This window comes from Ambystoma mexicanum, chromosome 4q, assembly GCF_040938575.1.
Source record: "Ambystoma mexicanum isolate Mex_15411 chromosome 4q, UKY_AmexF1_1, whole genome shotgun sequence".
NCBI classification, from domain to species: domain Eukaryota; kingdom Metazoa; phylum Chordata; class Amphibia; order Caudata; family Ambystomatidae; genus Ambystoma; species Ambystoma mexicanum.
The window spans coordinates 1,151,222,781-1,151,236,030 of NC_090928.1; positions in this window are offsets into that span (position 1 = coordinate 1,151,222,781).

Here is a 13,250-nt window from a genome sequence, read left to right on the forward strand (position 1 = left end):
GCTGAATCCTCAAAAAAGGACCAACACTCCACAATAGTGCCAGTCTCAGTTACAGTGCGTAGCGTGTCTGTGGTACTGACAATATTATGGCAGACTCAACCTAGCTGAATCCCTGCAGTGGACCGTAAGAACCAGTGCACAGCTCACCACACCTGCTGCTGCTAAAAGAGCCCCTTATTGCTGTCAAGCCTCACCAGCTAAAAACAAAAAGAAAAACAACTGGTCGCTTTTGACATTCCTATACCGTCCACAAAATGTTTACAGACTCTTTATTCGTTCTTCCACTACACACTGCTCACCGTTCTCTCGCTGCAGCTCTCTCCACTCCTCAACGCAGCTGTAGAGGAAAGAATGACTGTAAGTTCGGAGTCAAACCGTAACTCCCTCAGGACCAATACCGATAGAGGCTGATTCATACACCATCAGATTATATTCAACGTTTTCTTCCATAACGCGCTCTGAAAAACTAATCGCTGATAGTTTATGAGTTAAAAACTATGCCCAGGGAAATATCAGTGGTTTAGGTGCAATCAAAACCTTACAGCCATCAATTATCAGTGGTGTGAGGGTCACACACACATGTACGGCTTCATTGTGAAGTGAACCTTTTCGAAAGTCGCATTGCTCCCAGCACGACGAGCCATTGGAGTCCTGAAAAGGATCTCTCTCTTGCTACCAGGCACCTTTGCTAACCCCCCCCTTTCCTCCGATTGCGACGTGTCATGATATTAGGGGCACTCCAGTAGACCCTACCACTCCCCATTTCCCCCAGTCCATGTACACCCCTCCTCGTGCCACCCTTCCCACTCCCAAAATACCACTCCTCCTCCAATTCCAATGTACCACTCCTCCTCCACTGACTTTCACTTTCTGGATTGTTTGTGCAATGGAGGCTTTACACTGGTTACGTATGCAGCATCAAATTTGTAATCAAAGGGAAAATAAAACAGTCACCAAGATTGGGACGGTTAAACCCAGATGTGGTCCTGAGCCTTCAGTGAATGGAGACCCAATTGACACCTCACTAATGACACTCGTGGATGCTGCAATATGTCTGGGGTTGCTGAAAGGGTCATGCAGAATGGATGTAGCCCCTTTTGTGGTGGTTGCAAGCCTGACTCTTTCCCTTTCTGTAATGGCATGGCATTATGAAAACGCAATGGTCTTTGGGGGATTACCATAGCATTGCAATTGATTACTATTCATTCAAAACCTTCCACCCATCAGTGCACTATGTTGTGATAGCCAGCCCGGTTGGTGGGGCATGCGTAGATGTGGTTCCTGAGTTTGATGTACTTAGAGACCCAAGCTAGACCTCACAGATAAGGCAAACTGACGAGATTTCTCTGGGGTTGCATATATATTCATGGGCTGAATGGATGTGACCAAGAGATTTGGGCTGTGCTTCCCTTTTGTGGTGGCACCAAGCCTTTTTTACACAACTTAAGTAACTTACCCGGATAATCTGGTCAATTGAAGTTGTAGAGGTGGAGCCAAGTACCGCCGCCCAAAGCTCCTCCCCATACTGCCTATGTGTTGGGAGCCAGAGCGTGAGACACGTGCAGTACCATTGAAAATAACTATACCAAAGATTAATCCTGGAAGTAAGATTCCCATTGAGAAAGCCATACGTGCGTTCATGACAACATGATGGCCATTTGAATGTATGAACCTTGAGAAAAAGAGAAAATTGGTGGTGGCATATGAAAGCAGAACTGATGCACCCAGAAGAGATGCTGAGACGAGAGAACATAAATATTCTATAGGCTCTAAAGAGGAGGTTTTAAAGATGTTTTTAAGAGGTTTTAAAGATGGGCAGGGCTGTCAGACAAGGTACAAAGACAGCTCAAGAAGCTGGTGGAAATAGAGGCAAAACCGTGGCCAGAAATAAAGCTGACAATTGGTCATCATTACCGATTGTTGTAGGAGAAAACTCAAAAGAAAGAAGAAGGTAGGAAACTTGAGGAGGCTAAGCTAGTGCAGAAAGAGCTATCAAAGTATGCTATAGAAGGGGCAATGTTAACTAGTGGAGAAGGTCCAGGATCACAGCAACTAGCAGGAATTCCACAGGTGAATAACTAACAGCAGTTTGATGAAAAAGGGAAAGGCTTTATACACCGAGGCAGAGGAAACTTCAGTGGAAGAGGTTTTCAGAAAAATCAAGGGAACTTCCAGAGTAACCAAGGTGGGTTTCAGCCTATGCAGAACGATAATCAGGGCATGCAGGGAGGGCACATTAGATGGCTCTCTCCTGTAAGTTTGTCATGTGGTATGACAGGGCATATAGCATGAACATGTGGGAGCCAAGGGTATGTACAGAATGGGCAGTTCTCAAGAGGGGGGACCTATCCGCCTGAATATAGCTCACAGGGTAACGAAGGATTTGCCCAAGATCAGACAGTGTATCAATCATAAATGCAGAGAATACAACAGGCTTTGCAATCACAGAAAGCACCATTGAAATCCCTCCCAAGGGCAGTCACAGCACGCACACCTGCAAATACAGCAGAGTGCAAACACAGGGCAGTTACTGACTCCTAGGGTAGGGGGTGTCACTATTGAGGGTGGGAATCCTTTCACAGGCACAGGGATAAGTATGTACCCACAATAGGACAGCTCAATGGGTGACATAATGTTTTCAGTACTATCACTAATGCCGAATCCTCAAGAGGAACCGAGGGTTGACGTTACAATGGGAAGCAGATCTTTTTCTGTTTGGTAGACACGGGTGAAACTCGCTCATGTATACAGGATGGAAAATGTTTGCTATCGGGTAATGGCATGAATGCTCAAGATTTTACAGGAGCTACAAGTAGAGTTCCATTTACTGAAGAATTGCCAGTCTCTATAGGATAATGTGATATGTCTGTTCCATTGCTGTATTCAAAGCAAACACCAGTTAATATACTGCGTCGAGATTTAATGACGAAGTTGAATATGACGATTTCTTTCACTGATGAAGGCATAATGTGTTTGACGCCATGAATACATTATTTAAATGTGAGCGAATTCATAATGGCATTTACGGGGCAAATAGCCATACGAGGGGTACCGTTAGAACCAGAAGTATTTCATTATGGGGTATGCCTTTTGTTAACATGGATGACTGGTTTAGTAGGTAAGACCATTAGAATACCTGATGAGATTCTCTTTAGAACAGAGATTCCCATGGAAGAAGGGGGGGGGGGGATTTTTCCCTTAGAGGGGTAAGCAGCTGTGGGGAGAGTGGTCTTAGCTATGCTTCTAGGATTTCATGATAAAGGCAGATCATGGAGTACAATAATTGCTATTGGAGAGAGGGGGTGTTCTTTATCCCCTTCCGAGGATTTGTGGTAACAGGAAGGCACTGGTAAACTGGTGATGCCTGTAGCCTTATTAAAGGTGGCATTGGAACAGCTACTCCTCCCTGTGCATGTCAGTAGGGAAAGCCTTGCAGCAAGTGTTGCGTAGGATTGGTTTGTACCAAATTTGTTAGAAAAAGTTGCTTTGTATGTAGTAAATTGCATTGTATGTCAAATGTTACTGCTGGGCACATGCTGCAAACAGTCAGAGGAGTTATACCTTGACCAAATGGTGCTTTTGAGCATTTACATATTGATTATGTTGACATGCTGCAAGTCTGTAATGGCTACAGGTATATGATAGTGGGGGTGTGCCCCATTTCTAGGTGGATTAAGGCTGGTCCATGCACACAGCCAGATGGCACTTGCGCTGCAAAGTTCTTAGTCCAAGAAGCATTTCCCAGTTGCAGAATATGTGAGTTATTGAGATCAGATAATGACCCACATTTTGTGAATGAAGTGTCCAAGCAAAATTAGATTATTGCTTAGTATAAAGCATACGTTTTCTTCAGCTTATCACCTGCTAGCAAATGGGTAATGGGAGAGACTCAACAGCATGCTCAAGGAAAGGATGGGCAGGTTTAAGTTAACATTGAACAAAGGATAGTTGCATTGCCTGCCTCTTGCATTATATGCATTGAGGAATCAACCAAGCTCTGACCATCATCTTGCGTCCCATGAACTAGTAACGGTGAGGCGAATTTGAACGCCTCTCACTCCTCCATCGAGAACTAGAAGTGATGCCCAGACAACAGCATAATTTCTAGGAGCTACGTGCATATTTAACATGTATGACTACAAGTATCTCTGTCATTTCAGACCAAGTCAAGCGGGAGGTGTGTCGGTCTCAGAACATAGATGAATACAATAAAGCAACTGGATCAAGTGAATTATTACTTTCTATGTTATTTCCTGGAGATCAAATTCTGATCAGGAACTTTGTCCACAAATGGCATCAACCCAGGTTTGACGGTCCTTTCATTGTGGAGGATGTTACACCATCAGCAGTCAAGGTACTAGGAAGACGCGCTTGGATATTCCTGGGAGACGTGAAGATCAACACTGGTCAGGCCACTTCACCCCGAACCCATTCGGAAGCAAGCAACATAAGAAGTTCAGCATGTGCAGACTAGATCAATGACGAGGAAGAAGGACACAGAGACTGTCCAGTAGACAGATAAAGAGTTCATTGGACTGTGGTTCTTCCGAGACACTCTATGTAGCTGCTAAGCAAGTAGTGAAAAAGCAATTGTTCTTGAGCCACCTGAGTTTGCTGATATTGGACTGAGACATATTGAAGTCCTGAAAGGAAAAGAAATGCGAGACCTAGAGTTTATCTTTGACGATTGGAAGAAGGTGCAGTTCCCAGATTCCTTTCTGACAGAGTTTCTGGTGGTGCCTAATGGAAACATTCTTTGGATCATTCTTACTGTTTTCCTCTTCATTCTTCGTGTTTATCCTTCATTGGTTGGGAGAACTATTGACGTTCACATGTTTTTGCAAGATCCTAAAAATGGTCCAAGGAGATTGCTTGCAGCTATCACAGAGCAAATCCTCCAAATACCTGTGTTCTGTACAGAAATTATAGATGGTTCTGTCTGACGAAGATACTTATAAACTGCTAGGAATGGTCTTTTATTTCCTGATTGAAGAGCACTCTTATCTTCTTGGACGACAAACCACCACACGTGTATTTTCAAGGAATCCTAGAAATTGACCTGTGATAAATTGGCTGATACATGAAATTCTCAGGCAGATTTGTTTATTGCCTGACACATCTCCTTGAACACATGGATTTGGCTTGTAAAGCGACGACATCCATAACCTACTGGCTTTGGTATATTATTATTTGCTGGAAACACAGTCTCATTCTGTTTGGTGAAAAGACGACTCTTTTGTATTCATCAGAAACCCTGTCAACCGTCCTGCTATTAGCCAGTTGCTTGTGGTGCTTGTGGAGCAAATACAACAATTACCACAATATTTTATGAGATAACCCAACGTTTGGTTTTTCCTTACTTAAAAGTAAAAATAGAAAATGGGCAACATTGATAGCAATAAGAATGTGGTAAACAACGAGAGAGCACATGATGTGCAAGACAATATTGCTGTATAAAATTGACATACTGGTATATAATCTATACATGCATTATGTTCATCATCCCCAAAAAACCACAAGAAGTATGTGGGGAAATGGATTTACTACAGCCCAAGTGGACAATGCATTTTTATGTCCTGGAATACGAATCAACTGTGAAATCAGCCGGATGCCCGAAAGGAGTCATAAAGATATGGGTCCCAAAGAAGCATTTCTTCAGACAAGGATGTCTAGATGTGAGGACTGATGAGAGAGTGGTCGATTAATCGCCCAGAGGGGAGAGTGTAGAGGTGGAGCCAAGTACACCCACCCAAAGCTCCTCCCCATGTTGCCTATATGTTGAGAGCTAGATTGTGAGACACGTGCAGTACCAGCGAAAATACCTATACCAAAGAGAATCCTGGAAGTAAGATTCCCATTGAGAAAGCCATACATGTGTTCACGACAATATGATGGCCATTTGAATTAAATCCTGGAGGGAGTGTGAAAACTGAGCAAAAGAGAAGTTTGGTGGCGGCACAAGAAAGGAGAACTGATGCACCCAGAATAGATGCAGAGATGAGAGAACATAAATATTCTATAGGCTCTGAAGAGGAGGTGTTAAAGATGAGCAACATTTCGGGCTCGAGATGAAGCTGTTCATGCTACAGAAGTAATGAAGAAGATATCAAGTCATTTTACAATTGTACAGATGCAAGTAACACAAGTAGACAAAGTTTTCTTAAAGGCTGGCTATGTAGTGAATAGATTGCAGCAATGGACAATATACATAGGACATGTAAGGACTATGGATGATTCCACAATGCACTTTAGCAGATCTGGATCCCGTGAACAGAAATATTTTTTCAGTGTGTCGCAGTTGGAAATTGAAAACTTAACCATGGAGGTGAATCAAAAAAATTCTTGGTTGGCCCAAGACCAGGAAGTCAAGGCCACCATGGGCCTGAATGTTCGAGCAATGGTTACAGAATGTTTGTAAAGAACAAAACTCATGTCTTAGGTGAGGAGTGAGAACATTGAAGACATCAGAGGTTCATCATTTAATAGTATGTTAAATGCAGCAAGACTCGAAAACATGGTCTAAAGTCACGTGGCTAGATGGAAATAGACAGTGGGACAAACTGTATCGAAACCAAGAAGACAGAGTATGCCTATACTCCCTCATAATCTCCAACAGAGAACATTTCCAAGGCCAAGGCAAAGCCTTAATTGACTAAGCAGGCTGCACGAGTGATGATAGATGACAGGCTAATTGGTGGGAAGCTATGGTTATGACCAGCCCACCAGCACCTGGGTGCCAGCCTGCGTGCTGCTTACATGTGTGGAATATTACAGAGGGGTACATGGGTGCCAACCAACTATAGAGGGCCGCTTAATAGAGAGCCCTATAGTTTGTATAACCAATGGAACATACTGTATTTGATGATGTTGGAAGTGACCTACACTAGAGGAGGGTTTAGTTGCCCACCTGATGTTAGAAACCCAATCACATTGGCTGACAAGTATGGAACTTATACCTAGATGTTCCCTGTAAGCCTATCACCTTCCCAAGTAGGTTTTTTGTAGTTTGCCACGAAGGTTGATGTCAATCATGTTGAGTTTTTAATATAAATGTTTTTTTACATAACATGCATTGAATGAGAAGATCGAGCGACTTTGTTGATGTTAGTTGTAACTCCCTGTTTTAGATAATTGATATTAAAACAGACGCACTTTGCCAACTTTCTGAATACATTTGATTATTGATGTTTCAGTATATTCTTCTTCTCATCTCTTCTTAAAGGGCTGAGTTGGACATCCCAGTTCAAATTCTAATCTGATATACCTTTCCTTCTAATGAACAATTGCACTGAAACCGATCAAGCATTCTAGGAACCTTCAAAGTGCCACACATTGTAGACATTTGCCAAGGATTTAGGAAAGCAAGTACTCCTTGGGCTGGGAAGATAGCTCAGAGACTACGTGTTTGTCGTGCAATCAAGACTAAGCCAAACTGCATTGGTTTGAATCCTGGTCCTGCGCTTAGAGGCTGGACTCTGTCATGAAGCGCACAATTTGAACCCACTACACTTTTTGTACAATGAACATCATGTTCTATTGTAAAGACATTTCTGATGGGATTGGCTCCATGTGTCTTTTCACTTCTTTAACAACCATAATTAGCCACACCAGAATAAGCACCAATTTCCATAATCATGTTTTACAAAGGTGCACCATAAACCTTTGCAAGAGCATACTAGCTCAGCACCAGACCAAGGAACATAAACATAATATTTTCAATTCAAAACAAAGTGGGCTTTTCTGTTCAAATGGCTGTGTTGCATGAAAAAAATAATATACATTCTTTTGTGTCAACATGCACCATGTCTTTTTCCCTGACATCGTTGTGTGAGCAGTGGTGCATTTTTCACATTTAAACTGCAAACACACATGCAAAGCTGTTATTATGTCAGTGTTTAAACATCCTGTTTTTCATGTGAAAGGGACCATTGATTTTCTTCTTGCTTTGTGGATTAAAATGTTGCTTTTCCTTTGGTAGTGACAGGGAGGCCTTTTGTACATGTCCCTTTAGTTTTAACTTGAATAATACACATGCAAAACCATTTCTGTGTCAGTGCTGAGAAATCCTGCTTCTCCGGTGAAAGGGACCTTTGATTTGGGGCCTTTCAATGCACCCCTGTAAGAGGATTCAATTCAACACTACAGCTAAGTAAATGCCTAGTCTGGGATACTGATTGGAAACCCTTATTGATATATCTTTACGTCCCGTTCATGCGTTCTGGATGACTACCCCTATATAACACCCCTCTCTTGGAATCCTCCTGACCCCACTGAGCCAAGAAGTAGTTCTGTTTTGCAAGTTTAAAAGGTTTATTTGATAATTTAAACAATAGATATATATATCACACTTTATAATAAATTAATAATTGGATATCACACTTAATCTGATATGATAAAGATTAACAACGGAGAATCTGGCACTAGCACACTTGTGAATAGGAACAGAAGAAGAAGGTGGTAGAGAATGCTTTATATAAATTCAGATGGATGTAATGTTGAATGAAAATGCAATACAGAAAATACTCAATATGATTTCAACAAAACAATGTAATCACTTTTCTCTGGCAATCCCCTCCCCCCTTTATGTAATGCAAGGAAATGGAAGGAAAGCACACAGTTCTCAGAAATGCAATCAAATGTAATTCAGTTCACCCCAGCAAGCTTAGACTACAGAAGTTGGAAACACAGGCCCAAAATGCTTTTATATGTGCTGGCAATGAAGTGAAAAATATGCTAAAATGCTTTTAATTCCCTCTAGAGGTTCAGGGTGAGTGGTGTCAAGTTAATATTAGTCCAGGCTCACTCTAGCAATGATACAGGGATGGTTCTTAAGAGGCAAAGGAATTTTTAGCAAGGAAAGCAAGAAACTTCTGTTTTCACACGTGGAGAAATTTGCAAATCGCGGCAAATTCGCGAGTGCGTTTTTCACGATTACAAAGGAACTACAAGGATTAGCCCTATCGTTTTGGGGTCCTAGGACAGCCTAGGATCTCAGCTTCCAGATGAAAGTTACTGCAAGTCTCTAGGACAAACGGTCACAGAGATATGAGCGATATGGTAAAGGTCGTTTTTCAGATTTGAAATTTTAAAGTTCAAAAAGACAAGTGACAGCTAGCAACTAGAAAATGACAGGTGACAGTTAGAAGGCAGTTCTACTTAGATTAAAATAGATTGAATTATATTATTTTAACTAAGAGATTGGTTCTACACAGTTCTGCTGGTTACTCACAATATATTTTTGAAATAAATGGGCCTCGCCACGGATCTGGTCAGGTTTTAGACTGGACTCTGGTCTGGTCTCGGCACTTCACAGTAATCTGGGTCAGCTCTCTGGTTCTGCTAACAGTGGTCTGGGTCAGCTCTGCTCTGCCTCTGGTTCTGGATATTGATAGATTTGAAGTCTGGATCTTTCTGCACAGCTTTCTCTAGAGATTGATGGAGGTAAAGTATGGATTTTCCCGGCAGAGAGTCCCGCAGCAAATGGATTTGAAGGTCCCTATCTGTCCTGACTGTCTGCTTTTATGTGTTTTGAAAATGGGTGTGTGTGCAGCATCACTAGGCTCTACCCCTCTCCACTTTTCATTGGCCACTTCATCCCCTTCCCCTTGATTGGGGGAATGAAATGAAGTGTCATCATGATGAGGTCTGTTTATGATACAGAGAACCCACCCCTGTCAAATTACACACAATCTATATTTTGACCCAAAAGACATATTTGCACAGGTACACATTTGTTTTAAATTACATGCACCCATCATGCATTACAGGATGTATACCCTGTCCAAATCTGCTCTTCCTGGGAGCTTGCATTCAGAAATGGCGACATTGGCACTTTTTAACTGGTTTCGCAATATCGGACATTACCCCAAATTTACACACATGTGCACAAGGAGTATGGACATTACTTGATGAAGTGTCAGATTTTTAACATGCATACATTTTAAGTAATACCCTCTTAACTGCTAGCTTGCCCCCAGATCATGCCACCGGTTCTAAAAACCTCTTAAAATGTGGGCAGAAAAATCACAAGAATTATGGTATCATTTAAATAATTTTCACAAGTCCGTACTATGAGTAATTCATCTTTTTATAGTTATGTTCTGGCCCCAAAGGGGTGTGGTTTCCCCCCAGCACAAGGTTGAATTTCCGGTTTTTCCAGTTCTGCCAAGCCAGCTTGCTCTCACAGGCAGTGCTCCTCCCCTTTCTTTCAGGAGGAAGCCACTTTTTACGGCCCCCGTAATAAAACATTTGCCTGAGTCAGGACAGGGCTTTGTTCAATTTCCTGCAGAGCCCAGGTAATTCAATCAGAGAAGTGTCATATCCCTTTTGGTGGGAGCAGCAAAAGGGCAGCTAGGCCTGGGAACACAGCAAAAACAAAGAGGTGATGGCGGGAAGGTTTAGAATGAATCTTAACCACTGGCAATGCTCTGGGCAACCCTCCAGACCACCGTTCTTCGCCTGCCAAGCCATTACAGAAGGGGAAAGACCATATGCAAATCAGGCCTGGCCCCACCCCAAAAGGGGCAGTCCAGCCCGAACTGCTAGGCCACATCCCTTCTGCCCTTCTGCACGAGACCACAAGCATCCCCAAACATGTTTCGCCCTTGTTGGGGCTCATCAGTGAGGAGTAGCTTGGGTCTCTAGGCCCACCAGGCACGGGACCCACGTCTGGGCATACCCGTCCCACTCGGGGTGACAAAGCAAAAACAAAGAGGTGATGGCGGGAAGGTTTAGAATGAATCTTAACCACTGGCAATGCTCTGGGCAACCCTCCAGACCACCGTTCTTCGCCTGCCAAGCCATTACAGAAGGGGAAAGACCATATGCAAATCAGGCCTGGCCCCACCCCAAAAGGGGCAGTCCAGCCCGAACTGCTAGGCCACATCCCTTCTGCACGAGACCACAAGCATCCCCAAACATGTTTCGCCCTTGTTGGGGCTCATCAGTGAGGAGTAGCTTGGGTCTCTAGGCCCACCAGGCACGGGACCCACGTCTGGGCATACCCGTCCCACTCGGGGTGACAAAGCAAAAACAAAGAGGTGATGGCGGGAAGGTTTAGAATGAATCTTAACCACTGGCAATGCTCTGGGCAACCCTCCAGACCACCGTTCTTCGCCTGCCAAGCCATTACAGAAGGGGAAAGACCATATGCAAATCAGGCCTGGCCCCACCCCAAAAGGGGCAGTCCAGCCCGAACTGCTAGGCCACATCCCTTCTGCACGAGACCACAAGCATCCCCAAACATGTTTCGCCCTTGTTGGGGCTCATCAGTGAGGAGTAGCTTGGGTCTCTAGGCCCACCAGGCACGGGACCCACGTCTGGGCATACCCGTCCCACTCGGGGTGACAAAGCAAAAACAAAGAGGTGATGGCGGGAAGGTTTAGAATGAATCTTAACCACTGGCAATGCTCTGGGCAACCCTCCAGACCACCGTTCTTCGCCTGCCAAGCCATTACAGAAGGGGAAAGACCATATGCAAATCAGGCCTGGCCCCACCCCAAAAGGGGCAGTCCAGCCCGAACTGCTAGGCCACATCCCTTCTGCACGAGACCACAAGCATCCCCAAACATGTTTCGCCCTTGTTGGGGCTCATCAGTGAGGAGTAGCTTGGGTCTCTAGGCCCACCAGGCACGGGACCCACGTCTGGGCATACCCGTCCCACTCGGGGTGACAAAGCAAAAACAAAGAGGTGATGGCGGGAAGGTTTAGAATGAATCTTAACCACTGGCAATGCTCTGGGCAACCCTCCAGACCACCGTTCTTCGCCTGCCAAGCCATTACAGAAGGGGGAAGACCATATGCAAATCAGGCCTGGCCCCACCCCAAAAGGGGCAGTCCAGCCCGAACTGCTAGGCCACATCCCTTCTGCACGAGACCACAAGCATCCCCAAACATGTTTCGCCCTTGTTGGGGCTCATCAGTGAGGAGTAGCTTGGGTCTCTAGACCCACCAGGCACGGGACCCACGTCTGGGCATACCCGTCCCACTCGGGGTGACAAAGCAAAAACAAAGAGGTGATGGCGGGAAGGTTTAGAATGAATCTTAACCACTGGCAATGCTCTGGGCAACCCTCCAGACCACCGTTCTTCGCCTGCCAAGCCATTACAGAAGGGGAAAGACCATATGCAAATCAGGCCTGGCCCCACCCCAAAAGGGGCAGTCCAGCCCGAACTGCTAGGCCACATCCCTTCTGCACGAGACCACAAGCATCCCCAAACATGTTTCGCCCTGTTGCTGTTGTGCAAGTCTCAACTCCTGTCGGGGGTAGCTGGTGGGCAGAATTCAGTTCCTTAAGCCAGGCCCCAGCTAATGTCACTTTTTGTTACCCAGTTTAAGTCAAGACAATGTTTACATATGCAGCTAGGATGCTGATTCTAAATTTAAACTATGACATTTAAACAATTGCAACCTATGTGACACTCAAAAGTAGGTCACTCATTTCTTTTAAACATTTAGATTTTTAGTGTCTTTCAGTCCAAATTTACTTAAACTGCTGAAATCCACAGCTCAGCCAGTCTTGTTATAAACCTTCAAGTCATTTCAGAATATAACTTTACATTGTATCCACCTCTCAGTAAGTCTTTCTTTGGCATGCTTTGGGTTCATCTATTCAGTTTTACACATATAAAAAAAATCTGGTGCTGTTTTAAAACGCCGGCTTTCTGATAGTGGTGAGTACTGGTACTGCACCCATTTTTAGGATTTAAGAAAATGAATTCCCCACAATTCTAGGTTGCTTTTGGCAATCAGCATTGCCATTCCCAATGGTTTCAGACTACTGTGTGGGTAGTCCAATTGTGGTTTTAGGCAGTGCCCTTCTGTGCCCATAACATCGGCAAAATGGGTGGCAGCCTATTCTTCATGCATTTCCCTGTGCATTTTCTGGGAAGCTCTGGCCATCATGATGTTTTCCATGTCAGTACTGCACAGTTTTTGAGGTAGGGCTCGGATGCATGGGTAAAAACATCCCACAAGCCCCCCTCTTGCGATGGCCATTCGGTTTCACTGATGCAACTCGCAAGATCTGGGATGTTTCCTCATCTTCTTCCAATAGATGGCACAGTTCAGCATCTTTTCCTCCATCCGGTACTAATCGATCGGTTCTCCTCGCCGGTCCTGATGGGAATATTGGGCGGTACCCTAGGCCCCTTGCGTTTCTGCTCCCAGTCTCCGGATCATCCTCCTTGGCCCGTCTCCAGGTTTTCTTTCTCCTAGGACGACAAATGAAGAGCGGCAATACCTATTCATAG